The sequence below is a fragment of the Triticum urartu genome, chromosome 2A, assembly GCF_056163025.1.
Source record: "Triticum urartu cultivar PI428250 chromosome 2A, HENAU_Tu73, whole genome shotgun sequence".
Lineage (NCBI taxonomy): Eukaryota > Viridiplantae > Streptophyta > Magnoliopsida > Poales > Poaceae > Triticum > Triticum urartu.
In genome coordinates, this window is record NC_141874.1 from 29,908,743 (window position 1) to 29,924,146 (window position 15,404).

The window sequence follows — 15,404 nt, forward strand, 5'->3', positions numbered from 1 at the left end:
CTAGCTCGTGTGAATGCCGGATCTGGTTCACACAACCTCGACGCCCCTACCTGGTGCGCCAAAGATGTCGGGGGGCTGATCCATGAACACCTATGGGACCGGCGGACCGAGTCCCTTTCGGTTCGGCGGGGGCGAGGGTCGCACGAAGAGCGGATCGAGGCGAAGCACACGAGCAGTTTACCCAGGTTCGGTTCGCACGGATGCGTAAAACCCTACTCCTGCTTTGTGGTTTGTATTGAGTTCTTGCTTGGGAGCGCGGAGTGCTACAGTACACCCCAGCAGCTAACGAGACCGAGCGTGAGTGTTCTCTCTCTCTCTCTGAACCGAACCCCCTCTACGTTGCGCATGGGCCTCCTTTTATATGCTCAAGGGGTCACCGACAGGTGGCAACGTAGACAAGGGTAAAAATGGAAAGGTGTTGCGGTAGGTACAGCTACCTGTTACAGTGTATGATACCTAACCCTGACGGCAGGGGACAAGGGCATTAAATGCCCGTCTGCGTCGCCTAAATAGTACAAAAGGAACCGTCAGGGACGCCACCGCTCGCCACGATGGCAATCTTGTCAGCGCCGCTTGCCACCGCGCACCGCTGGCTGCACAGCCTCCCGCCACGTACGCCTGGAAGGGTCCCAGAGCGACACGTTGGTGGATGTGCTGGAGCGCGGGCACAGAGTGGTGGCTTGCCGCGGCAAGCGCCTTGCCGCGGTCGTTGTCTTGTCGCGGCCGGGAGCTTGTCGCTCACCGGGCCTTGCCGGGACGCGTGGCGCGTTGCGGCAAGCTCCTTGAGATGCCTTGGTTGGCCTTTCCGGCAAGCTCCTCTTGCCGGGGTCTTGTCTCCTTGGCTTGGATACTTTGTTCTTGAATGGCTCAAAAGGAACCGCGGAGGACCTTGGCGGTCACCCGGCAAGCCTTGCCGCGGGATGCTGCGACTGCCCGTGCACATGTTCGGGATACTAGGGTACCCCTACTCTAGTACACCGACAAATGCACTGGTTGAATTAAATGGCTAGAATGAGATAACATCCTCGAAAGATTTTTGGACGGACTGATAATGGGGACACAATTCTTTTGAGATATCTTCAGCACTCCGGAATAATTGAATAGCGAGAAATGAATCATTATGAGGTGCACCGGTATGAGAAGGCATTTGAAGCAAGGAAAAGAATATGATCAACACAGAAAAACTAGAATTGAAACCACCGAAGAAGAAAATAATTAAGGGTGATGACCTTGAGGCTCCGTTAAAAATCTTCATGAGAATCACCGGATAAGAACATGAAGGAAAAGAATGGAGAGACTTCCATCAATAAAATGGATGGTGATTAAGAAATCTGAATCCTTGAAGAAAAAGGGTGGGTGGGCAGGAAAACAAATGCAACTTGGAATGGATGAAACGAACACCGTTGAGAAAGCTGAGATTGAAACTTGCGGATGTTGCAATGATCGGATCCACTTGAAGAGAAACACACCGATTGAAAAGGATTGACAGCACAATCTCGATTATCAAGAAGGATTAGCATCCACAGAGGAATATGAGAACACCATTTAGGAAAGGTATGGAATCAACATTTGACTTTGAAGCAACTCGAATACCACAGCTCAAAAACAAAACAAAGGATTGGCTTGCAGAATAAGCCGGAACAAACATATGATAGAGATTTCGTCCGAAGTTTTCGTGGTGGGGCCTACACGGGCTCGATCGTACAGCACCATCATGTACAAGGCAGTGCACATGACATACAAAGCGTCCCCGAGTCGGCATAGCCAAGGACTCTTTAAGACACAACGAGACCACTGTAAAACCAACCGTGAATAGGCGGACCACTAGACGTCGAACCCCAATTTCATATCATACATCTGTCGGAAAGATATCCTAAGAGCTACTTGAATTCCCACTTACAAACTCCCGAAACTTTCCGGTTATGCAATCAGGTGTTGGGGATACAGGGGAAGCCTCACCCAAAACTAGCAAATCCTACATCCAGCTGTATCCATCCTTCAACACATAACCAAGAAACCTTCGGAAATCATCTACCTCAACCTTCGAAAAGCATCCGTTATACGAGTTATGGCAATACTCCCGAACTCCCGCCCCAATACTGGGTGGCGTCGAGGTTATCTCACCAACAACTGCATAAAAGAGATTTTCGATGTCGGCGAACTAAACTCAGGTATTCCAGAACTGCAATGATAAAATTGTGACGACAACACCTCGGAGCTCAACTCCCCGGCACACTGCCACAACCCTAAATGACAGGAGGCACCAAGAACAATGTTCTCGTCACAAATCGATCGGAACGATTCCAAGATACCCGCGTGATCCTAAAAAAAATTAGTGAAATTTGAGAAGAGAAGAGTCAAAACTCTACGTCAGGATGCCTTACCAGAGCGATGAAGGGACTGGGGAGTAAAAAGAATTCCTAAACTCTCTGATATATAATTCCTAAATGACTCAAAACATTTTTCTAGACTCAACAACGGCTGCTAAAAAAGATCAAGCAGTGGGGGCTCCTAAGGTCGGGGAAGGCTCTGATTACCAACTTGTAACGCCCTCGATGCGGCTATATCTCCCCCGTGTCGAAGCACGACTTAGAGGCATAACCGCATTGAAAGCAATGTCGCAAGTGAGGTAATCTTCACACAACCCATGTAATACATAAGGGAAAAGAGATACATAGTTGGCTTACAATCGCCACTTCACACAATACATGAATAAAGCATTACATCATCCAAATACAATCAGGGCCCGACTACGGAGCCAAAATAAAAGAAGACTACCCCAAATGCTACACAGATCCCCGATCGTCCCGACTGGGCTCCACTACTGATCAACTAGAACAAAACAACACAAAGGACAAGATATTCATCGAGCTCCTCTTGAGCTTGGTTACGTCATTTGCAAGGACTCATCGGCACCTGAAAACTGGTTTGGAAGTATCTGTGAGTCACGGGGACTTAGCAATCTCGCACCCTCGCGATCAAGACTATTTAAGCTTATGGGTAAGGTAAAGGTATGAGGTGGAGCTGCAGCAAGCGACTAGCATATATGGTGGCTAACATACGCAAATGAGAGTGAAAGAGAAGGCAAAGCACGTTCGAGAATCTATGATCAAGAAGTGATCCTAGAACAACCTACGTCAAGCATAACTCCAACACCGTGTTCACTTCCCGGACTCCGCCGGAAAGAGACCATCACGGTTACACACGCGGTTGATGCATTTTAATTAAGGTTAACTTCAGGTTTTCTACAACCAGACGTTAACAAATTCCCATCTGCCCATAACCGCGGGCATGGCTTACGAAAGTTCAAATCCCTGCAGGGGTGTCCCAACTTAGCCCATGACAAGCTCTCACGGTCAACGAAGGATATACCTTCTCCCGAGACATTCCGGTCAGACTCGGTATCCCGGTTCTACAAGACACTTCGACAAGTTAAAACAAATCCAGCAACACCGCCCGAATGTGCCGACAAATCCCGATAGGAGCTGCACATATCTCGTTCTCAGGGCACACTCAGATGAGACATCCTACGAGTAAAACCAAACCTCAAGTTGCCCCGAGGTGGCCCCGCAGTCTGCTCGGTCGGACCAACACTCAGAGGAGCACTGGCCCGGGGGGTTAGAATAAAGATGACCCTTGAGTCTGCAGAACCCAGGGGAAGGTGGTAGGTTGTTAGTGCAAATGGTAAAACCAAGGTTGGGCATTGCTGGAGGAGTTTTATTCAAGGCGAACTGTCAAGGGGTTCCCATTATTACCCAACCGCGTAAGGAACGCAAAATCCGGGAACATAACACCGATATGACGAAAACTAGGGCGGCAAGAGTGGAACAAAACACCAGGCATAAGGCCGAGCCTTCCACCCTTTACCAAGTATATAGATGCATTAATTAAATAAGATATATTGTGATATCCCAACAAGTAAACATGTTCCAATAAAGAACAACATCTCCATGTTCCAACAAGGAACAAACTTCAATCTTCACCTGCAACTAACAACGCTATAAGAGGGGTTGAGCAAAGCGGTAACATAGCCAATCAAAGTTTTGCTAGGACAAGGTGGGTTAGAGGCTTGGTTCAACAATATGGGAGGCATGATAAGCAAGTGGTAGGTATCGCAGCATAGGCATAGAAAAAGAGCGAGCAACTAAGCAAGCAAAGATAGAAGTGATTTTGAGGGTACGGTCATCTTGCCTGAGACCCCGCAAGGAAGAAGAACGAGTCCATGAAGAAGACAAACGGACGTAGTCGAACGGGTCCTCACAAACGCGACGTTACCGGAACCAACCCGAAGAAGCAACACCGGAAAGAAGCACAACATAGTAAACAACCATCACATAGACATGGCATGATGCGCAAACAAGAATGATGCATGTCCGGTTTAATGAGGCATGGCATGGCAAAGTGCACAAACAATCCTACAAATTAAGTGGAGCTCATTATGCAACTCCGTTGCATATTGACGAAACACCACGTTCAAGTTATTTAGTTCGATCTCGTTTATGTACCCAACAATATTAAATGTTTTTAAACATGGCAAGAGGGTGAAGCAAAGTAAAACTACCTATCTAGTCAAGTTTAAATGAGGCCGGAAGCAACGAACAACACTTCCGGAAAATCCCCATATGCATTTATTAGGTTTGGTACTGTTCTACCCTAAACACAATTTTAGAGTTGTTAAACATGCAAAGTGATGCCACCAAGTTAAACTAGACATTTTTCTACCCCATTTTCATATAAAGTTTATTTAAATCGGAGTTACGGTTATTTAGTTATGAATTAAATCATTTTAGCATGGCATTTAAGCAAGTTTAAACAAATTGCATTTTAAACATTTCAAACATGCATGAAATTTGCATATTATTAAACTAGGAAAAAATCTAAGCAACTTTCATATATAATTTATTTCCATCCGATGCACGGTTGTGAAGTTATTAAATGCACGATCAACAAGGGGTTTTCTGTAAAACAGCAATCCTGTGAAAAATAGCTAAATTCGCAGCAACGGGAAAAAAACTACGGGCCAAAACTTCCTGGCCCAACAGGAACAGGGGAGGAGCTGGGCGCGTCCTCACCCATGGGCTTGGCCCGCTGGTGAAGAGGAAGGCCGGCAAGGGCGGCGCGGATCTGGCCTGACTGGGCCTGGCTTGGCGCTGGCCGGCCCAGCTCGCGAGGCGGGGAGGATACGAGCACGGCGCCCTCTGTTCGACGGAGAAGCAGAGAAGCAGCGGCGCTGGAGCGGTTCGACGCAAAGCAGGGAAGGCTGGCGAGGGACTTGGCGCGGGGCGACGGCTAAGAACGACGGAGTTGGCCGGGACTCGACGGGTCTGGGCGGCGATCGGGCTTGGGGAGGGCGATTCGAGCCGGAACCGGTCACGTCCGAGGCTTGGGCGCACTGTAGCTCGGGAAGGAGGCGGCAGATGACATCCATGGCCACGGTGGCTCCCTGGGTCGCTGGCCGGCGACATGCGGCGGAGGGTCGAGCGGGAGCTCTGGTTGCTGGTCTCCTGCGGAGGAACTCGGGAAGGCAGGTGCGCTGCGGGCATCCATGGCATCCTGCGAGGCAGAGAGAGAGAGAGAGAGAGAGAGAGAGAGAGAGAGAGAGTTGAGAGAGCAGGAGAAAGAAAGAAGAGAAGGAAGGACCGAGGGGGAGGACGCGGGGTCGGCCTGGAGCTTGGTGAAGGCAGCATGGATCCCTCGAGCGGGAGAGCCTATGGGCGCGGAGGAGCTCCACTCCTCTGGATCGAACAGGGAGGAGGTGGTTGTTGCTGGCTGGCTGGTTGCGCAAGACGAGGAGGTAGGTGGTTGGATGGATTTTTGGATCGGTTTGTTGGTTGGTTGGGTAAAGAAAATGAGGAGGATTTGGATCAGGGAAGAACCCGAGGTGGAAGGAGACAAGAGGAGTGGCGGCGGCAGCTAGGAGGATCCCTAGAAATTAGGGATTTGGTCACGGTTTATAAATAGCGGGTAGGTTAGTCTAGGGTTTATCTCGTCCCTCCGATTGTAATCGGACGGACGGAAAAAAATATGTTAGGAATCCCAAATGAGAAAACGGAGACGTTTTATAGATGTTTGGGGATGATGCAGACACAACGATGGCGACAGTCCGGGTCAGGTCCGGGACAGATTTCGGACGCGCGCGGGAGGAGGTCCGCGGGCTGACGAGAGAGGTTAGGTAGGTCCTGGCGGTGAGAGGTATTGCAGAAGGCAAAGGTCTGAGAAGAGAGAAAAGGAGAGGCCCGGCGACTGTTTCCGGAGACCGAAAACGTCCGACGTTAGACCGACTATAATGCCGCTATAGTTTAACGGTTGGGCTATCAAACGAACTCCGAATGCGATGAAACTTGACAGGCGGTCTATCTACACTATAATAAGACCACACGTCAACTCTCATCACATTCCGAGAACATTTTCCAGCCACTTAGAAAATAATATTTCGGACGTGCCGCGGACCGTGCAAGTGTGTCTGGGCAACGGACGAAACTGGGGAAACCCGGACGAGTGCAAGTTTTGAAAACATGATGATGCAATGCATATGATGACATGAAAAGATGCAACACGGAAGCGAATGACAAAGCAACGACAGCGAATACCTGGAGGACACCTGGCACATCGGTCTCGGGGCGTCACAAAGTTGATGGCTATTGTGCTTATTTCGGTATTATAATAGATTCAGGGATGTTTATTATTTCAGTATTATAAGTTGATACCATGGTATTAGATATCCTGCTGCTAGAATAGCTTATGAAAACGCTTTGGCGTGACTTATATTTCTATAGTTGTATTGGTAGGCAGTGGGCAGCCATCATATGTGCAGAGCAAGGTTGTTGGAAGTTACCAATATGTGTGTTGTTTGACCGATGAGGTCTCAAGAAAAGAATTATTGTATGGGTTTCAGATAAGGGAGATACACATGGACAATGGTGAAATCCCTGAATTAAGTAAATATATTATGAGAGTTAGTGCTCTGTTATGTGCAATCTAAATAATCTTAATTTGTTCTTTCATTTCCTCGTGAGATTACTTATAATGTCTGCATGATGCAGTTCCGTGCCCTTCATCCACCATTGTCCTGGTTTCAACGGCAAGCAACTTATTGCTATTACACGATTATTTATTTTACTCATCGGTGCAACTGGAGTTTTAGATGGCACAATTAAAAAATCTACAAAAACCTTACTTTGCGGTTAGTCTTACAGTTTTCCTTCTTTTCATTCTAGCTTTCGCATATACTCTGTTTACTAGCATGGGGAGGGAATTTTTCCGCAAAAAAAAAGCATGGAGAGGGAATTGAAAGAAACTGCCCGATGCTTGATCTCCGTAATGATGCATTTTTTTTGGCAAATCTTTACTCCAATGGAGTCACTGAGGTTGAAGTAGGAGAGGAAGAGAAAACACATCATTGCATATTTGGGTTTAGTGATAAATTGATAATGCTTCCATATGTTCTTGATCCCCAGAAGCGACTTACCTCTATATGCACTTTTCTTACTGGTGGGTGCAGGAGCCCAGGCCACCCACGTGAAGACAATGGCGTTAGCCGCGTCATCGAGGTCGAGGGATCCTCAAGCCAATCCTGGCCCTCGCCGACGTCAGCGGCCCCGTCCTTCTCCATGGGGTCAGTTAGTCAATCTCGGTCATCCGATTCATCTCCATCGAGTATGTCACTGGTGCGGACGCTGCGTCGGACAACAACAACGCGAGCTCATCGCTAGCTAATATGAGTCTTTGGTCGAAGCCCTCCTGCCGCAGCTCTCCGCATGTTTCTTAGACAAAGGGAAAGACGAATGCCGGTGTCAGCAAGGTTGTTATCCCATCTCTCTATCTCTCTCTGATCTGTGTTGCTATTGTTGTCTGAGTGAAGTGACTGCTGTTATTGTAAGAATAGAAGTGAGCTGCTGATTTTGAATAAAATTGACTTGCTTGCAGATTCTTGTACGGGCAGAAGAAAGGTAGAATTGAGTTTGTGTACGGACTGTTGTATGGATGTCGATGGCCGTCACCCGTCAAAGGAAGGTGACGCCAGATGTTGTGGAGGTGACGCACTCTGCCGGTGAGGAGCTTCGAAGACGGTGGTGGCTGACGAGCAGAGTCTGCTCGTTGACGAGGTCATCCACCGTCATGCACATTCCTGGCTTTGGAACAACTTGGACTTATTTGATTTGGTTTAGTTCGATTTGATTTGGTAGTTGTGGTGGTGTTAAATTATCAGCCGCCGCATTTTTTTGGCAGATCTTTACTCCAATGGAGTCACTGAGGTTGAAGTAGGACAGGAAGAAAAAACACATCATTGCATATTTGGGTTTAGTGATAAACTGATAATGCTTCCATATGTTCTTGATCCCCAGATACGACTTACCTCTATATGCACTTTTCTTGCTGGTGGGACATAACTAGAACTAATATTTTGTGTGGAACATAATTAGAACTAATTTTGTGTGTGGTTTTACCATGTTTTAATTGTTGAATTTTTTTATAATTTGATGCCCCTTTTTTCCTTAACAATTTACTATTTGTCCTTCGTGTGATGCTCATGTTGCATTGTTCAGCGACTGCTTCTGGATTACAGGAAGAAGTTGGAGTAAATCCTTGTGTTTGGCTTCAATTTTTTTGGTTTGGATATCTACCCAACATTAAAACTGACTGTTGTACAAGGGAAGTTCCATATTTGCGAGATAATTTTCTATAATGCAGAACTGTAAGAATAACCCTAGAACCATCTTTACAACCTGATGTTACTTAATAATAAATAATGAGTTACCTATACAAGAAGATTTAAATGCTAGCTTTTCATGCCTTTAGTTAGAAATTGATGTGTGATTTCAAGGCTCGTACTGACTTTTCGTTATCCTGCTTTTCCTCTCAAAGGCTAGAGAGAAATCATTCAAGAAAGCTTCATAGTTATGTAAGTGTTCAGAATTTTTTTGCTAATGATTATTTACCTCTGTTTGCATGATGTTATGTAAGTGATTCTCTCTCTTTTTCTTTCTTTTCCACGTCTAAAAACTGCAGATATTGACTGTGAGATGAAATTGTCATTGTTCATAATTTAAATGTTTGACACAAAGCCGGAGCCTAGAATGCTAGCTTCTTAATGCTACTTGACGGGTTGCCATGTCGATGTTTCCCCTTTTAGACGGAGATGGTCATGTCAAAGGTGTCAATGGCAAGGTTCTTCGCCATGTTAGGCCTCTCCTCTGCCTACCTCATGAAGATACGCCACCAATACATTGAGTTTCCACTGGTTATACTTCTTTACCGATGTAAAGTAGTTAACTGATGGTTTTGTTGTATACTCTTTGGGAAGCCATTGATCTGGTACTACATAGACTGAGGACGAGCTAAAGAAAATGTGAGCCATGGGAGGAGAGATTTACTGGAGCAAGGTGAACAACGGTGGCAGCGACCAGATAGGAGACGCAGGGAATGAAGGTTTTCTCGTTCTTAGTGCTTTGGCTGTTGTACACTAAAGTGGATGGGAGATCTGCAAGTTAAAGTAAATATCATGGTATTCCTCTCATGCACCTTGTCGCATATACCCTCATAACCTCTGTAGCTCTGCCCTTACCGTTCATTGTCTTATCTTTTCCTGACAAGTATTGACTTCTCTTTCACTTCCTTGCTTGTATATACATGCTATGATGTATTGTAATATGGATTGGATTTCATATACATGTACTATATTGATTTTAAGTGTTACACACATGGTTCTTGGTCGTGTTCTTCTGATCTAACGGCTCTGCACCTAATTGATACGACAACATTTCTTGTTCATGCTGTAACTATGATCATGCTTTAAGTAATTTTATTTACTGATGTGAATGCACTCATGATCTGTGTGGCTTTGTGTTAAAGTGTTCCAATATTATTTTTGTGTTGTTATCAAGTAGGTAGTTCTGTGTATTTTTGTATTTTTTATGGCAATTTCTTTGACCTCGTGGATGATTCAAATCCATATAGCTTGTGAGGTGATGGCAGTCTTCGGCGGCATTTTAGTCTGTATAAGTTCAAATGTCTTTCCTATAGAGAAATAAAATCAGTCCACTTAATTTTCAGAATAACAACTCTTGGTGACTACTATTTATGAATTGCATATAATCCTTTGCAATTTTTGAATAGTTAACACAAGGTATTCGTTCATATCCTTAATTGTTCCATTGTGATGGTACTTGCATTACTCTCTCTTTGCAGATATATTCTTTTATGATTTGTTCATAATAATTTCTTGAGGACAACAATTTAGGTGGAAGATATGCTATAGACTAGGTGGTAATAATGCCCATCATTTACAATTGCAAAACTCTTAATAAATGTCTTGATAATCTCAAATAATAAACTACTGATTATTTTTCCGGACATTCAGAAATGCATAGTGAGCTGCACGTTTGGGTCACCACGTTGGAATTGCTTTTAAATGATTCAAGAATATCATCAATCCTGAGAATAGAGGGGATCGGAGTTAGGGAGGTGTTTTGTTAACATTTACACCTGATTTTTATTTATTAGTAAATAGGGGCGGGTTAACATTATTTTCTCTTGTTAAAGCATTTTTTAACCCGTGGCAATGCACTGGCACTCAACTAGTGAGATGTAATGAGAGGCGCGCCTCTCATGTTTACACACAACAGTTACAGTAGCAGGTGATGAAACCCCCTTTCCTGTGCGCTACGGTGCGGAGGATCGCCTAGGTCTGCGCGCGGAGGTAGAGGATGGCCAGATCTGGATTGGATCGCCCAGGGCCTGCGAGCGGCGATGCGGACCGGTCAGGTTGGCGTGTGCTCGCCGAGTTCCTGCGTGCGGCTTGACCAATTCATCTCTAGTAGTGTTTGCTTTGGGCTCATGTTGCACTGTGGCGCTGGTGGCCTCAGATCCTTGGATTGTTGGTGGAAGACTCGGCTCCGGGCGAAAATCATGCATCGACCCTGTCGTTGCCGGCGGTAACGGCGTCCACGGATGTCGTCTTCCTCTTTGGAGGTATCGTTGTGGAGCCGTTTCCTTCCTTCCCAATAGCGTGAGATCTCCTGGTGAAAACCTAAGATCGGGAAGTGCCAGATCGGGTGACGGTGGAGTCCTCAACTTCGTTTTCCTCCTTGGAGGCATCACCTTGGTGATCCCGCCGAGGGCTTCTGATGGTGTTCGCGTTTGATGGTAGAGCTTGGGTTTGTGGTGCTGCCGACGGGTCATTTTCTTTCTATTCTTTTTGCGTTGCCTTTGCGGTGCTTTCCTCCTCTGAGGACTCTTGTAACACCTTCTTCTCATCAATGAATTTGGCAGTTCTCCTGCTAACATTAAAAAAAAAATGAAACCACCAGATTCTGGAACATTTTCCCTTCAATGAAAATGCGGGTAGGCCTCTTTGGGAGGCATAATTAAGCATTTCAATGATTCTTTTCAACCACGTACCCAAGTGCAACTCATATTTTTGTTACTTTTAGCGTTTTTGAGTTGTTTGTAAATTGCGATCCCTAATCCCATTCCACTACCCATTAATCAATCAAAAAGCTAATTGTCAGTGAAAATCGAACGGTAACCTTCCTCGCCTGATCTGAATGAACTTTTGTGAATCAGAGAAAATCTTCAGCGTCATTTTTGAAATAAATAAATACTGATAAGACCACAGCGTTCTACAATCTCCATTGGAAATTCTCAAGTTATATTATTACTCATTATATTGTTGCACATCACAAGTTTTGCTGTCCGGAAAGATGATCATTTTTCTTCCGGAGGTAGAAGAAGGCCTCGTGCTACTCGCTCATTTTGCCCCGTTGTTTAAGCAGTGCCGCAAGATTTTCAACGCCAGCCAGCTCACGCCGTTGAGCTCGTGGTCTGCGTCGGTCAGCGGCGTCCTCTCGCCGGCCCGGAAGAGGAACGCCTTGTCGCAGCGCACCGGCGTGCCACGAACCTGCTCCAGCAGAGTGGCCGCCTCCGTCAGCATGTCCTCGTCCCCGCCTGCGGCCAACTCCCTGGCGGCGCGCCCCAGCCGGCGCACGGTCAAGGCGTAGTCCTTAGCGCACTGTTCCAGAACCAGCCGCTGCCGGGGCGACGTCTCGGCGGCCTGCAGCCGGGCGATGCGGTCGCCGGTGGCCTTGGCGGTCGCCCCGGCGATCCTCACCGCGATGACGACGAGGCCGAGCTCGTCGGCCGTCGCACTCGCCGGGTCCGCCCCCAGCGTCTTCACGCACAAGTCGTACTCGTGCGCGGCCTCCCAGGAGCCGGTGGCGACGAGCGTGCACGTGTCCTCCAGCGTGCTCGCCCTCGCCGTGCGCGCGTGCTGCGCGAGGAGCAGGAGGACGAGGGCGGAGGAGAGAGCTTGGAGAGCAGCCGTGGTCGTCGTCGTCTGATTTGTTTCTCTCTCAGACTCGACCTATATATACTGTAAGACGTACGTAGGAGTAATTAGATTGGTGGCGCTGTAAATTTGTGTTTATCCTTTCAAACGTTTCCATTCGTTGCTCATGCATCAAAGTGAAACTCTTTTACTAGTTACATCACATTGAACAAAAACCGAATGTAATAAATTTTTGACAAATGTAATTAAGAATGGTGAGTAAGAAATTCACCACATATTAACCATGTGTATTAATCATCGCAATATTAGTAAATATTTCTGAGGGTTTAGGTGACCTTGGGCTGCACCGCCGTGAGGAAGCCATGGTGGTCAAGCCGCCGCATCGGAGCTCGCCTTCCGCCCTACCATCTAATCATGTGTTGTTAAGATACAATCAGCTAGGTAGATTGCACTAGTTAGTACGTGATGTTGGCTAGGTGATTCGAACTTGTGTTGACATATTTTCTTAAGGGGCCGGCTGGATGTCAGGTGACTCAATTTATAATTTGGGTAAGTCACTCTTTGATCTACCTTTAGATGAATGGACAGAACATTCATCTACAACGAAAAATGGCTGACCTAAATAATCCTTTTTTAGGGGTAGCTAGGTCAGTCATTATTTAGGCTGACCTAAATAATCTATCAGTCGATTTTGTCATATTGCCTTCCTAATCAGCATGTGGGCAATCCGAGGGCCTGACTTGAGTAGTATGCATGGCCAATTTTCAGCTACTTTGCTCCCACAGTTTGTGTGCCCGTTTCAAAGTGGCGGTGCCAGCACTATAACCTATGATGTCCAGTTCAAAAAAAACTATGATGCAAGCACGAAGTATTTCTAAATATTTAACTATTTTCTTAATTTATGCAGGGAAAATGCTTGTATTGAGAGAGGTTTGCTCAAAATATTGTGTAGTCAATTGACCACACAGCCAAAGTGTGGCTTCGCCACTGGCCGGTTGTAGCATGAAACGTCCACATGCTCGGTCTAAGAGCAAGATAAAAATAACTAACATGTCCACTTTACTATGAGCTCATTTTTTTTTCTTTTGTATTGTTTAGACGAGGATACATGTACATGTGCCTATATAAAATTTTTCTTTTTTTTGCATTGAACCTATATTTAATAGCTGAATATACTTATGGTGCATGTGATTTGCAGATGAGTCGCCATGTACGTATAGTTTCGGCCAGCTAATCATGGGAGTAGATTAACCCTAATTAAAACAAACACAAATTTTAAAAGGGAAAAATGTTACACAACTACAACTTGGCATTGGTATTACCATTGAAGATGAATAGATTGGAAGTTTTTCCACAAAAAAGAGAGGAAAGAAAGTGGAAAACTATTTAAAAACGAGTAAGCAAATAATGTAGTAGTCTTTTCGTAAAAAAATATTCTAAGGAATTAATTAGTCGCATGTGTATTACCTTTAAGAACAAAGAAAATGAAAAACAAAATAAATAACGATAAAATTTGCCCACAATTAAGAAAAAAATTGCACTTTCTAATATCATGCCAAAATAATCTTATAATAGAGGAATTTTGCAAAAAGGAAATTTTTAAGAATGAATTAGTAGCATTTGTATTAGCCTTAAAATAAACAAAAGAAATAAAAACTGAAAAAAGCAAAATAATGAAATTTTCTAAGAAAGAATGAATTAGTGACATTGGTATTATCCTTTAAGTAGGAAGAAAATAAAATATTAAATACAAATAATGTTAAAATTATCACAATCTACAATTGTGTATACTATGCAAGAATAAGCATATACTACTGGACTTTTTGGAAAAAATAAGTTCCCTAAGTAGGAAGGAATAGTGGCATTGGTATTAAACTAAAAAGGGAAAAAAAGAAACAAAATCAAAATAATTAAGTTATCTAAGAAAGACTGAACTTGTGGCACTTGTATTACCTTGAAGTAGAAAGAAAATAAAAAAATACAAATCAAGATAAAATGCGCAAAACTCACGGTTTTGTATAATATGCAAGAATAAACATATAATAGTGATTTTTTTGCAAACAATAAGTTCCATAAGAAGGAAGCAAATAGTGGCATTGGTATTACCCTTAAAAAGAAACAAACACTAAAACAAAATAATAAAAAGTAAAAAAGTTTTCTAGGGAAGAATGAATTAGTGGCACTGGTATTACCCTTTAAAAAATAAAATAAAAAGCTAAACTAATAATAACAAAATTTGCACACATTGTACACATAAATTATGTTTTAAAAAATATCTACAAGAATAAGCATGTAATATTGGAATTTCCGTAAAAAAGTTCTCTAAATGAAATAAATTAGTGCCATTGGTATTACTCTTAAAGGATAAAGAAAATTATTTTTAAAAACAAATAATGACAAAAAAAATTCCAAAATATGCACCAAAATTTGCTTTTTTATAATAGGCTAGAATAAACATATAATAACGAATATTTCACAAAAATAAAGTTCCAAAGAAGTAATGAATTAGTGGCATTGGTATTACACGTAAATAAGCACTAGTAGAAAACGGGCCTATTGTCCCGGTTCGTAAGGGCCTTTTGTCCCGGTTCTTGAACCGGGACTAAAGGGTCGTTACTAATGCCCTGTCCCTTTAGTCCCGGTTCAGTCTAGAACCGGGACAGATGGGCCTCCACGTGGCCTGTGCGCGGAGCCCAGGCAGGAGGGCCTTTTGTCCCGGTTGGTGGCACCAACCGGGACCAATAGGCATCCACGCGTTAGCATTTCTGTGGCTGGGGTTTTTGTTTTTTTTTTAAAGGAGGGGGGTTTGGGGGTTTGGGGGGTTAATTTAGGTGTTTCATATATTGTGTTAGCTAGCTATAATTAATAGAGAGAAGTGTCCTCTCTTATGTCCGTGCTTGGTCGACGCTACGTACTATACATACGTATAGAGAGGACTAGACACGCTAGCTAGCTAGTAAGCAAACGAAGGAAACAGAAGATTGTCATGAACATATATGCATACAGAGAGAAGTGATATCGACCACCTCTCTTTCTCCGAGATATTGGTCGAACAACAAGTTCTCGTATATCTATCCGACACTACCGGCTACATACATTGTTAAGGAAATCATTAACT

General features: G+C 44.4%; 1 pseudogene; it reads right to left on the bottom strand.

Moving 5' to 3' along the window:
• Positions 1 to 11,832: 11,832 nt before the first annotated feature.
• LOC147983196 (uncharacterized) lies at positions 11,833 to 12,669 on the bottom strand (annotated as a pseudogene).
• Between the last annotated feature and the right edge of the window lie 2,735 nt (positions 12,670 to 15,404).